Source organism: Nomascus leucogenys, chromosome 4 (assembly GCF_006542625.1).
Source record: "Nomascus leucogenys isolate Asia chromosome 4, Asia_NLE_v1, whole genome shotgun sequence".
NCBI lineage: Eukaryota > Metazoa > Chordata > Mammalia > Primates > Hylobatidae > Nomascus > Nomascus leucogenys.
This window is the reverse complement of record NC_044384.1, coordinates 36016455-36035316: the sequence shown is the minus strand read 5'-3', so window position 1 is coordinate 36035316 and position 18862 is coordinate 36016455.

Sequence of the window (18862 nt, the reverse complement as noted above, 5' to 3'; positions counted from 1 at the left end):
CCTAAAGCCTAAAGTATAATAATAAAAATAAAAATAAAAATAAAAAATAAAAAGTAGTAACAATAAAATTAACAACTCTATGCTAACAACTTTGAAAACTTAAGTCAAATAAATTTCTATCATAAACGTGTTTACCTAGAATGAGTCAAGAAGAAATAAAAAGACTTGTGTAAACTTGTAGCTATTAAAGAGATTGAAGCATTGGTTACTGGAAAGTGTCATTGAACTTTTACGAGATCTATCATTCCAATTTTATACATACTCTTACGGTAAGCAAAAAAGAATAAATACTTCTCAACACATTCTAGAAATCATCAAAATCCTGATATCAAACCAGAAAAATACATTAAAAGGACTTAAATAAAAAATTAATTTCATTTATGATGAAGACAAAAGCATCCTAAACATAGCTCTCACAAACTAAATCCAGATTGTATAAAAAGGTAATACATGACAAAGTCAGATGTAACCAAGATGTGAAGATTGCTTAATATTAGACATTTATATGTAAAATTAATCATATTAACAGAAAAACAGAGAAAAATTATATGATTATCTCAATTGATATAGTCTTGAACAACTTCAATACCCACTTACAGGAAAAGCTCTTAGTAAGTTAGTAGGAGGAGGTGTCTTCCATAATATGGTAAAGAGTATTCATGTAATTTTAGAGTAAAGATTATTGCAAATAATGAAACTCCAGAAATGTTACCTTCATATTATATTAAAGGTACTATCCTGTGAATTAAAACAAGAAAAAAATTACAGAGGCAGGAGGATGGGAAAGAAAGAAATGCAACTATTATTCTCTGCAGAGAATGTGATTGTTTCCATAGAAAGTACAAACATTTTTTAGATGTATTGGCAAAATAATAAATGAGAAATAGACCAATTCAAAAATATGTTGATATTTTTGGTATGTTTGGAAACATTAATAAATAAGATTGTAATAAACAATAACAGACTAGACCTTATTTTTAAATCTACATGGAACAGCTGTCAATTTGATATGTATGGCTAAAAAACAAGTCTCCACATAAAAAAAATTAAAACCATTCAAAATATATTCCTTCACAGCAACAAAATTAAGCCAATAAGGAAAATGTAAATAACTACTAATTCCTCCAGTGTTTGTAAATTAATCATTATATTTCTAAAAATTCATTAGTCAAAGACAAAGTCATAATACAAATTGGAGAGCAAATTTTTTTAATAAAACCTGGCATATAAATATTTATAGGATGCCGCTTATGACAGTTACTAATTTATTGCCTTTCAGCTCCATATCTACCATCCTTGGTTTTCTGGACCTCATACCATTTCTCTTTTGTCAACTGGCACTGGATCAAGCTTATTTAGTAGGAGGATCTGGAGATACACTGCAGAAATCGAGGTCTGTTTCTGATTCTAGACTGTTTCTGTTCCTGAGATAGGTGGAAGTTACCTCTGCACAGGATACCAGTGGTGCTCATTTCCAGTGAGTGTCACAGTATGATTGGTACCTCTTTGTCAACAGCTTCCTCAGGCATCCTAGCAAGTTATTTCCAGACACATCCCTGTGCAGGGTATGTTAGCATATACCTTGTATGGGCAGCTTCCCCAGCATCTCAGAAGGCAGCTCCCCAGTCAGTTCCACAAATCTAACACCTCCTATCCAATGGGCCATGGCTATGCCCTCTCTGATGAAGTCTGGATCACAGCTGTAGAGGAGGGAGACTGCTCTTCTGGATTTTCTCCTTTCTTGAGAGCCCTACCTTAGCCCCAGAAATAGTAGTTGCTCCCTTTGTCTGCTATTTATTCTTTAGAGCTCTCTTTATATCTTGGTAGGTAATTCTTTGCTATAAGTAATAGTTCTTTAGTAAAATGATGTGCAAATTGCAATGGGGGTTTTGTCTCTTGATGAAATCCTGATGATATACAAATAAAACTGCATGAAGGGAAATGTAAAGCCTGCAATGCATATATTTGAAAAGAAGAAAACTTCAAAATCAAGTATCTAAGTATCTACCTCAAATAACACACAGAAACACATGAAAAGCACAAAGTATTGACACTCAAGTTTATTAAAAGGTTTAGTTTACATTGTAAAATCAATACAGTTCACATATTATCATAAAAATTAAGAGAAGACATACAATCATATTAATAGATGCATAGAAAGCATTAGAAAATATTCAACACCCATTTATAATCAAATACTCTTAGCAAAGTAGGAATACAGGGGACTCTTAATGCAATAAATAGTATTTATAAAAACCTATGTAAATAATACTTAGTGGTAAATTTTTTGGAAATGTTTAACTTGAGAATCAGAAAGAGGCAAAGAAGACAACACTGATTAACACTGACAAAAGAGTACACAATATATGTGCCCCTTAAAGAAAAAACTGATAATTTGAGCAACATTCTCATTTAAAGCTTTTATTTATCAAAATACATCACTGAAGGAATGAAAATGCAAGTGTATGCCACATAATGGGATAAAACATTTGCTGTATTTGTGTATTTGCTATATATTATATATTATAATTATGTAGATATATTTATATAAATATTTTCAAATATAGAAATACATATTTATATTTGCTATTACATATAAGTAAATTATATATAAGTAAATATATAATAGAAAATATAAATATGTATTTTTATATTTATAAAAATTATATATGTAACTATATATACACAATGTATACACACACGTAATTGACATCCAGAACATAAAAATGACTTAAAAATTGTTAAAAAACAGACAATTCAATTAAAAAGTAAACAAAAGAGTTAAACTTATGCTTCATTATCCAAAGGCTAATACACATATGCAAAATGTTTGATATCATGAGTAATGAAACTTAAAACCTCAATGACATAGCACTTCATATCTACCAAAATGACTAAAATAAAAAATGGAGATCATATCAAATGCTCCAAGGATGTGGAACAACTGGAATTCTCACTGCTGTTGGGAGTGTAAATTCATTTAACCAGCTTGAAGTACTCTTTGCCATGTCTACTTAAGCTAAACATCTGCATTCCCTCTCATCCAGAAATTTTACTGATAGAGATATATCTAGCAGATAGGTGTACCTATGGGTAGTGTGATATATGCATAAGAATGATCAAAGCAACATAATTCATGGTAGTCCAAAACTAAATCATCAACATTTATCAGCAGTAGAATGGAAGAATCATTTGTGTTAGAATTAGCAAAAACTATTACACACATAAGCATAGAAGAGTCTCAAAAATCTAACACTGCAAAAGAGCCAGACACAAAAGACTACCTACTGAATGAGCCAGTCTATATAAAGGCAAAACTACTCTGTACTATTATTACGGGATAATATATTTCTATTTGCATAGTAGTGGTTTTTCGAGTTAGGACTGGGTATTGCCTGAACAGGTGCATGATAAAGACTTTCGGTTTGTGGTCATGTTACAGTCCATCACCTGAGTGGTGATTAAATGAGTGTGCTCACTCTGTGAAAGTCCATCAGGTCGTACAGTTATGTACTGTTATGTCTGTGGATGTATGCTATCTATCAGTAATATATTCACTAAAAAATACAAAAGTAGTAATATTTTTCTAAAGAGAGCTTATTGAGAAAAGCACAGGGTAGAAGACATGGCTTAATGGAAGAAGATTTCCTAGAGGATACAATATCAAACTCTGAGATAAAATAAGACGTGTGAGGAAAAGGAGGAGTTTTATAATTTAAGAGAAGAGAGAAACTTGAGGAAGAAATAGCCAATAATGTCACATGCACCACAGTTCCAAGTAAATAAGAAATTGCCTACTTGGGCATTTAGGAAGATATTGTCAACTTTAGTGAAAATAGTTTCTCTAGAGCAGTAGAGAATGAAATAAGATTCTAAAGCTAAGGAGGTAAGAAGAGAATAGTAGCTGAGGAATTAGAAATAGGAAATGTTGGCTGGGCACAGTGGCTCACGCCTGTAATCTCAGCACTTTGGGAGGGCAAGGAGGGCAGATCACGAGGTCAGGAGATCGAAACCATCCTGGTTGACATGGTGAAACTGCATCTCTACTGAAAAAATACAAAAATTAGCTGGGCGTGGTGGCATGTACCTGTAATCCCAGCTACTCGGGAGGCTGAGGCAGGAGAATCACTTGAACCAGGCAGTTGGAGGTTGCAGTGAGCTGAGATCATGCCACTGCACTCCAGCCTGGTGACTGACACTCCATCTCAAAAAATAAAAATTAGAAAAAAAGGAAAGGTTGGTTAATCTTTCAGGAAGTACAGCTGCAAACAAAAGAAGAAAGAAGAGATGGGAAGGTGACTAGCAGGACTCTAGAACTGGAAATTAATTTTCAGGAGTGGAGCAGTCTAAGCTGTAAAAGCACCAACTAAATGGGAGTGGGAATTACTGATAGAGTAGGGTACCAGAAAATATGTAAGAGTCTGATTTAAGAGCAAAGGTGAAGTGTTGGCCATGAATAAGAGAAGATGCACCTAAGTTTCTGATACTGGAGGAAATGATCTCTGTGTGTGTGTGTGTGTGTGTGTGTGTGTGTGTGTGTGTAGAGAAAGGGAGAGAGTTGTTTGCAGATTTATTAGAGGTAGTTATTGAAAAGTTGAGGCAGATCACACCTAACAACGTCAATTTTCTGGAATAAATAAAACTTTTCTGATTACACAGAAAAGAAGAACATTGATTTGGGGCTCATTGAGTTATCAAAGATGCTATACTACACTCCTGCTGAAGTTCTCTCGATTAAATGAAATGGAATTTACTGTCTCTGCTTCTAATCTGCTGCCCCCAGGAGTCTAATTCTCATCTGGACTGCATCTGCCCTTAATTCCAACTGGGTCTTCCTGCTAATATAACATTACCTTCTGAATAGCATCTTCACAAGGTAATTTGCTAACCTGTGTCTCCTACAAACATTACTTTGCTCATAAGATTCTTCCTCCTACAAACTTTACTAGCTTGCTTTTGATTGTCTATTCTTTACCTTTTAGGCAAATCATGTCCATATGGGTTTTACGTTACTTTTAGCATTATTATATCCTATATCTGTAGACTAGATAATTAATTTAGTTTAGTTTTTTTTTTGCTAGAAGTAGAAGCTGTATGTAGGTGAGGTGGTCTCATGTAACAACTTCAAATAAAAAAAGTTATAAGAATAATAAAGTTCTTTAAATAAAAATAATGCAAAGCATTTCATTTAATTCAAAGAATGACAATCAGGTTCATTCATACCTCACTGTAAATGAACAAGGTAATCATCCCTATGAACACTCCTTTGGGCTTCTAATACACATACAGGAGGTTGAAATTGCAAGAAATTAGCAAGAGTTTGCTAGATTTGCAAGAATTTAGAAATTAAACTGAACTTTAGTACAATCAGAAAAGTGCTTTGGGCTTTAAGCTAAAAAATGAAAGGGGGGGGTCACAAAAACTTATTCTAGTCAACTTTAATAAATAAAATTTGCACGAATCTAATTTTAAAGTAGGTTAACTTTACTAAGAAAGTTAACAAGTTGCCACTGTATTATAATTCACGAAGAGAAATCCATGCTCTTGTGAGCCAATTATCAAACTCAGTAAATCCTGGCCCAGATTTAAACACCTATTATGAAGCCCTGCTTGGTTAGAATAATCCTGGCCCAGATTTAAACACCTATTATGAAGCCCTGCTTGGTTAGAATAATTCTCACTGTATACAAAATACTCATTTCACATCTAATCATACTGTTTAAGAATTTGCAAAAGCTAATTGTTTTTTTTTTTTTTTTTTTTTTATACTTTAGGGTTTTAGGGTACATGTGCACAATGTGCAGGTTTGTTACATATGTATCCATGTGCCATGTTGATTTCCTGCACCCATTAACTCCTCATTTAGCATTAGGTGTATCTCCTAATGCTGTCCCTCCCCCCTCCCCCCACCCCACAACAGTCCCCGGAGTGTGATGTTCACCTTCCTGTGTCCATGAGTTCTCATTGTTCAATTCCCACCTATGAGTGAGAACATGCGGTGTTTGGTTTTTTGTCCTTGCGATAGTTTACTGAGAATGATGTTTTCCAGTTTCATCCATGTCCCTACAAAGGACACGAACTCATCATTTTTTATGGCTGCATAGTATTCCATGGTGTATATGTGCCACATTTTCTTAATCCAGTCTATCGTTGTTGGACATTTGGGTTGGTTCCAACTCTTTGCTATTGTGAATAGTGCCGCAATAAACATACGTGTGCATGTGTCTTTATAGCAGCATGATTTATAGTCCTTTGGGTATATACCCAGTAATGGGATGGCTGGGTCAAATGGTATTTCTAGTTCGAGATCCCTGAGGAATCGCCACACTGACTTCCACAATGGTTGAACTAGTTTACAGTCCCACCAACAGTGTAAAAGTGTTCCTATTTCTCCACATCCTCTCCAGCACCTGTTGTTTCCTGATTTTTTAATGATGGCCATTCTAACTGGTGTGAGATGGTATCTCACTGTGGTTTTGATTTGCATTTCTCTGATGGCCAGTGATGATAAGCATTTCTTCATGTGTTTTCTGGCTGCATAAATATCTTCTTTTGAGAAGTGTCTGTTCATGTCCTTTGCCCACTTTTTGATGGGGTTGTTTGTTTTTTTCTTGTAAATTTGTTTGAGTTCATTATAGATTCTGGATATTAGCCCTTTGTCAGATGAGTAGGTTGCAAAAATTTTCTCCCATTCTGTAGGTTGCCTGTTAATTCTGATGATAGTTTCTTTTGCTGTGCAGAAGCTCTTTAGTTTAATGAGATCCCATTTGTCGATTTTGGCTTTTGTTGCCATTGCTTTTGGTGTTTTAGACATGAAGTCCTTGCCCACGCCTATGTCCTGAATGGTATTGCCTAGGTTTTCTTGTAGGATTTTAATGGTTTTAGGTCTAACATATAAGTCTTTAATCCATCTTGAATTAATTTTTGTATAAGGTGTAAGGAAGGGATCCAGTTGCAGCTTTCTACATATGGCTAGCCAGTTTTCCCAGCACCATTTATTAAATAGGGAATCCTTTCCCCATTTCTTGTTTTTGTCAGGTTTGTCAAAGATCAGATAGTTGTAGCTATGCGGCATCATTTCTGAGGGCTCTGTTCTGTTCCATTGATCTATGTCTCTGTTGTGGTACCAGTACCATGCTGTTTTGGTTACTGTAGCCTTGTAGTATAGTTTAAAGTCAGGTAGCGTGATGCCTCCAGCTTTGTTCTTTTGGCTTAGGATTGACTTGGCGATGCGGGCTCTTTTTTGGTTCCATATGAACTTTAAAGTAGTTTTTTCCAATTCTGTGAAGAAAGTCATTGGTAGCTTGATGGGGATGGCATTGAATCTATAAATTACCTTGGGCAGTGTGGCCATTTTCACGATATTGATTCTTCCAACCCAAGAGCATGGAATGTTCTTCCATTTGTTTGTATCCTCTTTTATTTCATTGAGCAGTGGTTTGTAGTTCTCCTTGAAGAGGTCCTTCACATCCCTTGTAAGTTGGATTCCTAGGTATTTTATTCTCTTTGAAGCAATTGTGAATGGGAGTTCACTCATGATTTGGCTCTCTGTTTGTCTGTTATTGGTGTACAAGAATGCTTGTGATTTTTGTACATTAATTTTGTATCCTAAGACTTCGCTGAAGTTGCTAATCAGCTTAAGGAGATTTTGGGCTGAGACAGTGGGGTTTTCTAGATATACAATCATATCATCTGCAAACAGGGACAATTTGACTTCCTCTTTTCCTAATTGAATACCTTTTATTTCCTTCTCCTGCCTGATTGCTCTGGCCAGAACTTCCAGCACTATGTTGAACAGGAGCGGCGAGAGAGGGCATCCCTGTCTTGTGCCAGTTTTCAGAGGGAATGCTTCCAGTTTTTGCCCATTCAGTATGATATTGGCTGTGGGTTTGTCGTAGATAGCTCTTATTATTTTGAGATACGTCCCATCAATACCTAATTTATTGAGAGTTTTTAGCATGAAGGGTTGTTGAATTTTGTCAAAGGCCTTTTCTGCATCTATTGAGATAATCATGTGGTTTTTGTCTTTGGTTCTGTTTATATGTTGGATTACATTTATTGATTTGCGTATGTTGAACCAGCCTTGCATCCCAGGGATGAAGCCCACTTGATCATGGTGGATAAGCTTTTTGATGTGCTGCTGGATTCGGTTTGCCAGTATTTTATTGAGGATTTTTGCATCAATGTTCATCAAGGATATTGGTCTGAAATTCTCCTTTTTGGTTATGTCTCTGCCAGGTTTTGGTATCAGGACGATGCTGGCTTCATAAAATGTGTTAGGGAGGATTCCCTCTTTTTCTATCGATTGGAATAGTTTCAGAAGGAATGGTACCAGCTCCTCCTTGTACCTCTGGTAGAATTCGGCTGTGAATCCATCAGGTCCTGGACTCTTTTTGGTTGGTAAGCTATTGATTATTGCCAGAATTTCAGAACCTGTTATTGGTCTATTCAGAGATTCAATTTCTTCCTGGTTAAGTCTTGGGAGGGTGTATTTGTCGAGGAATTTATCCATTTCTTCTAGATTTTCTAGTTTATTTGCATAGAGGTGTTTGTAGTATTCTCTGATGGTAGATTGTATTTCTGTGGGATCAGTGGTGATATCCCCTTTTTCGTTTTTTATTGCATCTATTTGATTCTTCTCTCTTTTCTTCTTTATTAGTCTTGCTAGCGGTCCATCAATTTTGTTGATCTTTTCAAAAAACCAGCTCCTGGATTCATTAATTTTTTGAAGGGTTTTTTGTGTCTCTATTTCCTTCAGTTCTGCTCTGATTTTAGTTATTTCTAGCCTTCTGCTAGCTTTTGAATGTGTTTGCTCTTGCTTTTCTAGTTCTTTTAATTGTGATGTTAGGGAGTCAATTTTGGATCTTTCCTGCTTTCTCTTGTGGGCATTTAGTGCTATAAATTTCCCTCTACACACTGCTTTGAATGTGTCCCAGAGATTCTGGTATGTTGTGTCTTTGTTCTCGTTGGTTTCAAAAAACATCTTTATTTCTGCCTTCATTTCATTATGTACCCAATAGTCATTCAGGAGCAGGTTGTTCAGTTTCCATGTAGTAGAGCAGTTTTGAGTGAGTTTCTTAATCCTGAGTTCTAGTTTGATTGCACTGTGGTCTGAGAGACAGTTTGTTATAATTTCTGTTCTTTTACATTTGCTGAGGAGAGCTTTACTTCCAACTATGTGGTCAATTTTGGAATAGGTGTGGTGTGGTGCTGAAAAAAATGTATATTCTGTTGACTTGGGGTGGAGAGTTCTGTAGATGTCTATTAGGTCCACTTTATGTAGAGCTGAGTTCAATTCCTGGATATCCTTGTTAACTTTCTGTCTCGTTGATCTGTCTAATGCTGACAGTGGGGTGTTAAAATCTCCCATTATTATTGTGTGGGAGTTTAAGTCCCTTAGTAGGTCACTCAGGACTTGCTTTATGAATCTGGGTGCTCCTGTGTTGGGTGCATATATATTTAGGATAGTTAGCTCTTCTTGATGAATTGATCCCTTTACCATTATGTAATGGCCTTCTTTGTCTCTTTTGATCTTTGTTGGTTTAAAGTCTATTTTATCAGAGACTAGGATTGCAACCCCTGCCTTTTTTTGTTTTCCAGTTGCTTGATAGATCTTCCTCCATCCCTTTATTTTGAGTCTATGTGTGTCTCTGCATGTGAGATGGGTTTCCTGAATACAGCACACTGATGGGTCTTGACGCCTTATCCAGTTTGCCAGTCTGTGTCTTTTGAATGGAGCATTTAGCCCATTTACATTTAACGTTAATATTGTTATGTGTGAATCTGATCCTGTCATTATGATGTTAGTTGGTTATTTTGCTCGTTAGTTGCTATAGTTTCTTCCTAGTCTCGATGGTCTTTACAATTTGGCATGTTTTTGCAGTGGCTGGTACCGGTTGTTCCTTTCCATGTTTAGTGCTTCCTTCAGGAGCTCTTTTAGGGCAGGCCTGGTGGTGACAAAATCACTCAGCATTTGCTTGTCTGTAAAGTGTTTTATTTCTCCTTCACTTATGAAGCTTAGTTTGGCGGGATAGGAGATTCTGGGTTGAAAATTCTTTTCTTTAAGAATGTTGAATATCGGTCCCCACTCTCTTCTGGCTTGTAGAGTTTCTGCTGAGAGATCAGCTGTTAGTCTGATGGGCTTCCCTTTGTGGGTAACCCGACCTTTCTCTCTGGCTGCCCTTAACATTTTTTCTTTCATTTCAACTTTGGTGAATCTGACAATAATGTGTCTTGGAGTTGCCCTTCTCGAGGAGTATCTTTGTGGCGTTCTCTGTATTTCCTGAATCTGAATGCTGGCCTGCCTTGCTAGATTGGGGAAGTTCTCCTGGATAATATCTTGCAGAGTGTTTTCCAACTTGGTTCCATTCTCCCCATCATTTTCAGGTACACCAATCAGACGTAGGTTTGGTCTTTTCACATAGTCCCAAATTTCTTGGAGGCTTTGTTCATTTCTTTTTATCCTTTTTTCTCTAAACTTCCCTTCTCTTTTCATTTCATTCATTTCATCTTCCATCAGTGATACCCTTTCTTCCAGTTGATCGCATCTGCTACTGAGGCTTCTGCAATCTTCGCGTAGTTCTCGAAGCTTGGCTTTCAGCTCCATCGGCTCCTTGAAGCCCTTCTCTCCATTGGTTATTCTAGTTATCCATTCTTCTAATTTTTTTCAAAGTTTTTAACTTCTTTGCTGTTGTTTTGAATTTCCTCTCGTAGCTCAGAGTAGTTTGAACGTCTGAAGCCTTCTTCTCTCAACTCATCAAAGTCATCCTCCATCCAGCTTTGTTCCGTTGCTGGTGAGGAACTGCGTTCCTTTGGAGGAGGAGAGGTGCTCTGTTTTTTAGAGTTTCCAGTTTTTTTGGTCTGTTTTTTCCCCATCTTTGTGGTTTTATCTACTTTTTGTCTTTGATGATGGTGATGTACAGATGGGTTTTTGGTGTGGATGTCCTTTCTGTTTGTTAGTTTTCCTTCTACCAGACAGGACCCTCAGCTGCAGGTCTGTTGGAGTTTACTAGAGGTGCACTCCAGACCCTGTTTGGCTGGGTGTCAGCAGCGGTGGCTGCAGAACAGCAGATTTTCGTGAGACCACAAATTCAGCTGTCTGATAGTTCCTCTGAAAGTTTTGTCTCAGAGAAGTACCGGGTTGAATGAGGTGTCAGTCTGTCCCTACTGGGGGGTGCCTCCCAGTTAGGCTGCTCAGGGGTGAGGGACCCACTTTAGGAGGCAGTCTGTCTGTTCTCAGATCTCCAGCTGCGTGCTGGGAGAACCACTACTCTCTTCAAAGCTGTCAGTCAGACAGGGACATTTAAGTCTGTGGAAGTTCTTGCAGAGTTTTTGTTTGTCTGTGCCCTGCCCCCAGAGGTGGAGCCTACAGAGGCAGGGAGGCCTCCTTGAGCTGTGGTGGGCTCCACCCAGTTCGAGCTTCCTGGCTGCTTTGTTTACCTAAGCAAGCCTGGGCAATGGCGGGCGCCCCTCCCCCAGCCTCGCTGCTGCCTCGCAGCTTGATCTCAGACTGCTGTGCTAGCAATTAGCGAGACTCCGTGGGCATAGGACCCTCGGAGCCAGGTGCGGGACACAATCTCCTAGTGTGCCGTTTTCCCGGCCCGTTGGAAAAGCGCAGTTAGGGTGGGACTGACCCGATATTCCAGGTGCCGTCTGCTTCCCCTTTCTTTGACTAGGAAAGGGAACTCCCTGACCCCTTGTGCTTCCCGAGTGAGTCAATGCCTCGCCCTGCTTCGGCTCGCGCACAGTGCGCTTCACTGACTGTCCTGCACCCACTGTTAGGCACTCCTAGTGAGATGAAACCAGTACCTCAAGCAGAAATGCAGAAATCACCCGTCTTCTGTGTCGCTGGGGCTGGGAGCTGGAGACCGGAGCTGTTCCTATTCGGCCATCTTGGCTCCACCCCCCCTCGCAAAAGCTAATTGTTATTCATTATGTCAATCCAAATTTTTTACTAGTTTTTGAGTTCATGAAAATCTGGCTTCAATTTTCCTACTGATTAATATACAAATAAGATAATCTTTCTCTCATATGCTATACTCATTTATATGTCTATAATATATCTTTGGTTATTTTTGTCCCACTCGCTAAACACTATGTTCATCTAAATCTTCCCAACCTGAAAATGTAAGGTGAAAATCCATAACCTCATTGACAATTTTCTAAATTATCTCAAAAATCAATCTACAAATTCTCTGAAGTGAGATACATTTGGAGATTACATATCACAAATTTGTACTTATCAAATGCTTGATTTACAAATCATTTATTTAGCATTTTACATGTATTAAGTGGTAGACTAATCTCTTGGGAGATCAAAAATATATTGTGTTCCTAATTTTATGTTCTTAATATTTCACTATTTTCTATCTATATTGACCTTTTTCAAAATTTTATTTCCTTAAAAATTAGGATTATTATGGTGCCCGAAAATTTAGGGAACCCCAGAACAATGTCGTACATTAACTAAATGCTCTGCAGATGCTTCTTGGTTGGCTGATTGATTGCTTCATTAAGTTCAGTGTCAGAGTTTGATTAGAAGAGCCACTTTTGTTCACATTTTTAGTGACAACAAGCATCAAGTTAACCTAAATATCTGCACCAGCTTTTTGTGGCTACAGAGGTTTTGTTCACCTGAAACATAAATACTGTCAGTATTCACACTCACACATTTCACTTTATTGAGTGTTCTAAGATGAAATTATATCAATTAGAAGTGCTATTATATGTAGCAACTTTTCTGAGTTATAGAATATTTATAGAAACATTTTAAAAATATTTTATCTGTCTCCATTTTATAGTATTATGAGAATATTCTCAACAGCAAGTTATTCATTTTAATTTCATTAGTATCAAAAAAAGTTTCTCACAAAGTATTAGACTTTAAAAGCATTATGTTGAAGTAAGATTGACTCATTTACTAGTAAGAATAGAAGAGAGAAGAAGCACAAAGTGAACAAAGCAGGAAGTACAGACCAGCAAAATCCAATTTCCTCCAGTAAATTACTGTGTGCAGATAACAGCAAACAGGTCATTTAAACAGACTAGATGAGTCATTTATCCATTGTTCAGAGTTAGCAAAATTCATTGTACTGTAGGAACATCCTGGTTATTGACACAATTAGTGTGTATGTCATTTATCAAGAACTTACTGCTTTAAATGAACTAGTTTAGGAACTTCTTCCAATATTAGAAATGAGAAGATATGTTGGCTTAGAGAATGTAGAACTGATGAAGTCACCTAAAAATCATTTTAGATGGCCTCAAACAGAAAACATACTTCAATGAGATATTTTCTAGGAATTGTGGGACGGGTGCAGCATCATATATATTATAAGAGTTTCAAAAAATGCCTCACCTACACTAAGTGTTCAATTTTATATTCCCATATTATTTTGTCTGTGCTGGTATTTTGTTTTCCTGACTTTAACATACCTGTCTTATGAATAATCATGTATAATATATCTCAATTAAAAAAACAGAGTAGGAAGTATATGTGCTAATTACATGGGAATTATGTGTATAATGGTGGGGAGTTGGCTTCTACTATACCCATCACTCAAATATTGGACACTGCACCCATTAGATAATTTTTCATCCCTCACTTTTCTCCTTCCCACTTCTGGAGTGCCAGAGTCTTTCTTCTCCATCTTTATGTCCACTATATATTGATTTTATCCCCAAGAATTCTGAAATCAGAATAGGGGCTTAATAAGTACATGCTTAGTAACTGATGAAGATCACAAATTACCTGACTGAGTTTTATTTTTCAACAGTTTTTGTAGGACTGATCAAGTTATCAACCTAGACAAGGGGTAATTTTTTCTGTGCAGACCAGATAGTAAACATATGAAGCTTTTTGGGCGAAAGTCTCTGTGGCAACTAATCAACTCTGCCATTGTGCTTTAAAAGCAGTAGTAGACAGTAAGTAAACTACAATATTAACTTCTTTTAAGAAATGTCTATTCAAATCTTTTGACCATTCTTTTATGGGATTATTCAATTTTTTCCCAGTAGAGTTGTTTGAGCTCCTTATATGTTCAAGTTATTAATCCCTTGACAGATGGGTAGTTTGTACATATTTTCTTCCATTCTCTGTGTCTTATCTTCACTTTGATAATTGTTTTTTTCTCTGTGCAGAAGCTTTTTACTTGATGTGAGCCCATTTATACAGTTGGCTTTTGTTGCCTGTGCTTGCGGGGTATTACTCAAGAAATTTTTGCTCACTCCAGTGACCTGGAGAGTTTCACCAATGTTTTCTTTTAGTAATTTCATAGTGTGAGGTCTTGGATTTGAGTCTTAAGTCATTTGATTTGATTTTTGCATGTGGCAAGAGAAAGGAGTCTGGTTTCATTCTTTTGCATACATGTATTGTTTTCCCAGCATCATTTATTGAAGAGACTGTCCTTCTCCCAGCGTATATTCTTGGCAACTTTGTCAAAAATAGGTTCACTGTAGATGTATGGATTTATTTCTGGGTTCCTTATACTGTTCCACTGACCTGTTTTTATGCCAGTACCATGCCATTTTGGTTACTATAGCTCTGTAGCTATAAGGAAGTATTCCCTCCTCCTTTATTTTTGGAATAATTTCAGTAGAATTGGTATTAGTTCTTTAAATGTTTGGGAAAATTCGGCAGAGAAGCCATGGGTTCCCAGGCTTTTCTTTGCTGGGAGAGGTTTTATTATGGCTTTGGTCTCATTACTTATTTTTGGTCTGTTCAGATTTTTTATTTCTTCATAGGTAAATCTTGGTTGGCTGTGTGTGTCTAGGAATTTATCTATTTTTTCGAGATTTTTCAATTTATTTGCATATAGTTGCTCATAGCAGCCACTAATGATCCTTTGAATTCATGCAGTATCAGTTGTAATGTCTCCTTTTTCATCTCTAATTTTATTTATTTTGGTCCCTTTTTTTTCCTTAGTCTGGCTAAAGGTTTGTCAATGTTGTTTAGCTTTTCAAAAAAAAAAACAACTTTTTGTTTTGTTAATTTTTTGTATTATTTTATTCATTTTAATTTCATTTAATTCTGGTTTGATCTTTGTTACTTATTTTCTTTTAGTAATTTTAGGCTTGGTTTACTCTTGCTTTTCTAGTTATTTAAAGATGCATCATTAAGTTTTTTATTTGAAGTTGTTTCTTTCTTTTTTTGATGTAGATACTTATAGCTATAAAATTCCCTCTTATTACTGCTTTTGCTGTATCCCCTAGGTTTTGGAATGTTGGGTTTCCATTATCACTTGTTTCAAGAAAATTTTAAATTTCCTTCTTAATTTCTTCATTGACCAACCAGTCATTCAGAAGCAATCAATTTCCATGATTTGTGTAGTTTGCAAAATCCCTTTTATTTATTTCTAGTTTTATTCCACTGTGGTCAGAAAAGTTGCTCGATATTATTTCAATTTTTTGTATGTTGTACACACAACATACAAGAGACTTGTTTTGTGACCTAACACAGCTTATCTTTGAGAATGATCTATGTGCTGGGAAAAAGAATGTATATTCTGTAGCTGTTGGGTGAAATGTTCTGTAAATATCTCTTAGGTTCATTTGCTCTATAGTGCAAATTAAGTTCAATGTTTCTTTGTTGATTTTCTTTCAGAAATATCTGTCTAATGCTGAAAGTGGGGTGTTGAAGTCTCCAGCTATTATTCTATTGAGGTATCTCTCTCTGTCTCTGATAATGTTGTTTTATATATCTGGGTACTCCAGTGTTGGGAGCAAATCTGTTTACAATTTCTATATATTCTTGCAGAATTGACTCCTTTATCATTGTATAATGACTTTCTTTGTTTCTTCTTTATCGTTTTATCTGATAGCTACTCTTGCTTTTTTTTTTTTGGTTTCCATTGGCGTGAAAGATCTATTTTTATCCTCTTATTTTTAGTCTATATGTATCTTTGTAAGTGAAGTGTATTTATTGTAGGCAACAGATCATTGTGTCTTTTTCGGTTTTTTATTTTTTCAGCCATTCTGTAATTTTCTCGAAGAATTCAGTTTATTTGCATTCAATATTATCATTCATACTTAAGGACTTACTCTTGCCATTGTTATTTGTTTTCTGGTTGTTTTGTAGTCTTCTCTTTCTTCTTTCCTTTCTTGCTGTCTTCCTTTTAGTGAAGAAGATTTTCTGATGGTGTGATCTGATTTCTTGCTTTTTATTTTTTTGGTGTATCTGTTATATGTTTTTTGATTTGAGGTTACTATGAAGCTGCAAATACTATCTTATAACCCACTATTTTAAGCTATAACAACTTAGCACTTCTTGCATAAATAAACTAATAAGCAAAAAGAAAATTAGTAAAAACTCTACGCTTTAATTTTGTCACCCTGCTTTTTAACTTTGTGTTGCTTCCATTTATATCTTATTTTACTGTTTATGTCTTGAAAAGCTGTTGTAGTTATTATTTTTGATTGGTTCATCTTTTAGTTTTTGTACTTGAGTACACAACCATTATAGCATTATAATATTCTGTGCTTTTCTGTGTACTTACTATTGCCAGTGAGTTTTGTACCGTCAGATGATTTCTTATCACTCTTTAACATCCTTTTCTTTCTGATTATGTAGTCTCTCTTTAGCATTATTTTTTTAGGACAGGTCTGGTGTTGATAAAATCCCTCTGCTTTTGTTTGTTTGGTAAAGTCTTTATTTCTCCTTCATGTTTGAAAGACATTTCCACTGGATATGATATTCTAGGGTAAAAGGGTTTTTTTGTTTGTGTTTGTTTGTTTTTCCTTCTGTACTTTAAACATGACATGCCACTCTCTCCTGTCCTGTAAAGTTTCTATTGAAAAGTCTGCTATCAGACATATTGGAGCTCCATTATATATCATTCTTTTCTTTCTTTTCTTTTCCCTTGTGTTTTTAGAATCCTGTCTTTATCTTTGACCTTTGAAAGTTTGATTATTATATGCCTTGAGGTAGTTTTCTTTGGGTTAAATTTGCTTGGTGTTCTATAACTTTCTTGTATATGGGTATTGATATCTTTCTCTAGATTTGGAGAGTTCTTGGTTATTACATCTTCGAATTAGTTTACTACTTCTATCCCTTTCTCCATCTCCCCTTTAAGGCCAATAACTCTTAGATTTGCCCTTTTAAGGCTATTTTCTATAACGTAAACACGTGCCTCACTGTTTTTTATTCTTTTTACTTTAGTCTCTTCTGACTGTGTATTTTCAAATAGGCTACCTTCAAGCTCATTCATTCCTTCTTCTGCTTAATTAATTCTGCAACTAAGAGTCTTCGGTGCATTATTCTGTATGTCAATTGCATTTTTCAACTCCAGAATTCCTGCTTGATTTTTTAAAATTATTTCCATGTCTTTGTTAAATTTATCTGATATTATTTTGAATGCCTTCTTTTGTTATCTTGAATTTCTTTGAGTTTCCTCCAAACAGCTATTTTAAATTCTCTGTCTGAAAGGTCACATATCTCTGTTTCTCCATGATTGGTCCTTGAAGCTTTGTTTGATGAGATCATACTTTCCTAGATGGTACTGATGCTCACGAGTGTTTGTTGGCATCTGGGCATCAAAGAGTTAAGTATTTATTTGGTCTTCACATTCTTGGAGTCAAAAACTTTAGAAATCTACCTAATTTTCAATTCTACTGTGGCTGAATTGCACTCACACCATGAGACACAGTACTTTCTACTCTTTCCTTCCCTTTCCACAGGCAGAGGAGCCTCACCCCATGGCCACCACCTCAACGACACATGGGGAGCACTGCTGGGCTACCATTGATTTTTATTTAAAGCCCAAGTGTTCTTTGGTCAGCTTGTGGTGAATGCTGCCAAGCCTGGGACTCATCATTCATGGCAGTTGGATCTTTTCTGACCCAGGGCAAAAACAGAAATACTGTCCAAGATTCAAAGCCTAAAATTGGGTACCCCATGAACCCATTTGGTGCTGTACCCCATTGTAAATGAACTGGTACTTAAGGTACAAGACAAAGTCCCCCTTTTTTCCCTCTGCTTTTCTCAAGCAGTTGGAGTCTCTCACTGTAGCCACCACACTTGCAATGTTCTGGGACTCACCTGAAACCAGCACATTTCAGAGTCTCACTCAAGGCTTATGGCATACCTGAGTATCACTAGTGATTATTCAGGGACCAAGGGTTCTTTAGTCAGCAGGTAATGGATCTTTCCAGGACTGTGTCCTTCCCTTCAAGGCAGTGGTTCCCTTCTGAAGCAACGTGTGTCTAGAAATGTTTTCCGAGAGCTAGAACGTGGGACTCACAACTCTAACAGTGCCCTATCCTACTATTGTTGAACTGGTATCCAAACTGCAAGACGAAGTTCTCCTTACTCTTTCCTCTCCTCTCCTCAAGTGGATGGAAGGGGTCTCTTTTTGAGCCTTGAACTGTGCAAACTAGAGTTGGGGGAGGGGTGGCATAAGTGCTCCTTTAGCAAGCCTAGCTGGTGTCAAAGTCTCTGGCTCTGAGCCCAGCTCAGCACTAGTACTTGCTAATAGTTGGAGTTCTTGTGGCCTAGACAGCCTTTTAAGTTTATTTATGACCCCAGAGCCCATTGGCCCACAGTAGCAAGGCTTGCTGGAACTCAAGTTCTGACTACTGTGATGGGTGATTCCTCTCTGGCTAGGGCTGGTCTAAATGCTCCCTCTGTGGACGGGCATCAGCTGAGTTCAACCAGGTTTTGCTTTCTGCTGTGCCAGGGCAGCACTGAGTTCAATGCAATGTCTTTCAATCACTGTGCTGTGCCTCTCCCAAGTGCCCAGATTCTTTCTCTGCACCATATAGCCTACTACTGGGCAATGGAGGAGAAGTGGCATTGGTAATTCAAGACTGTCTTTTTGACTGTCTTCAGTGCCTTATTCAGTGATATAAAGTTAAAACCAGGTACTAT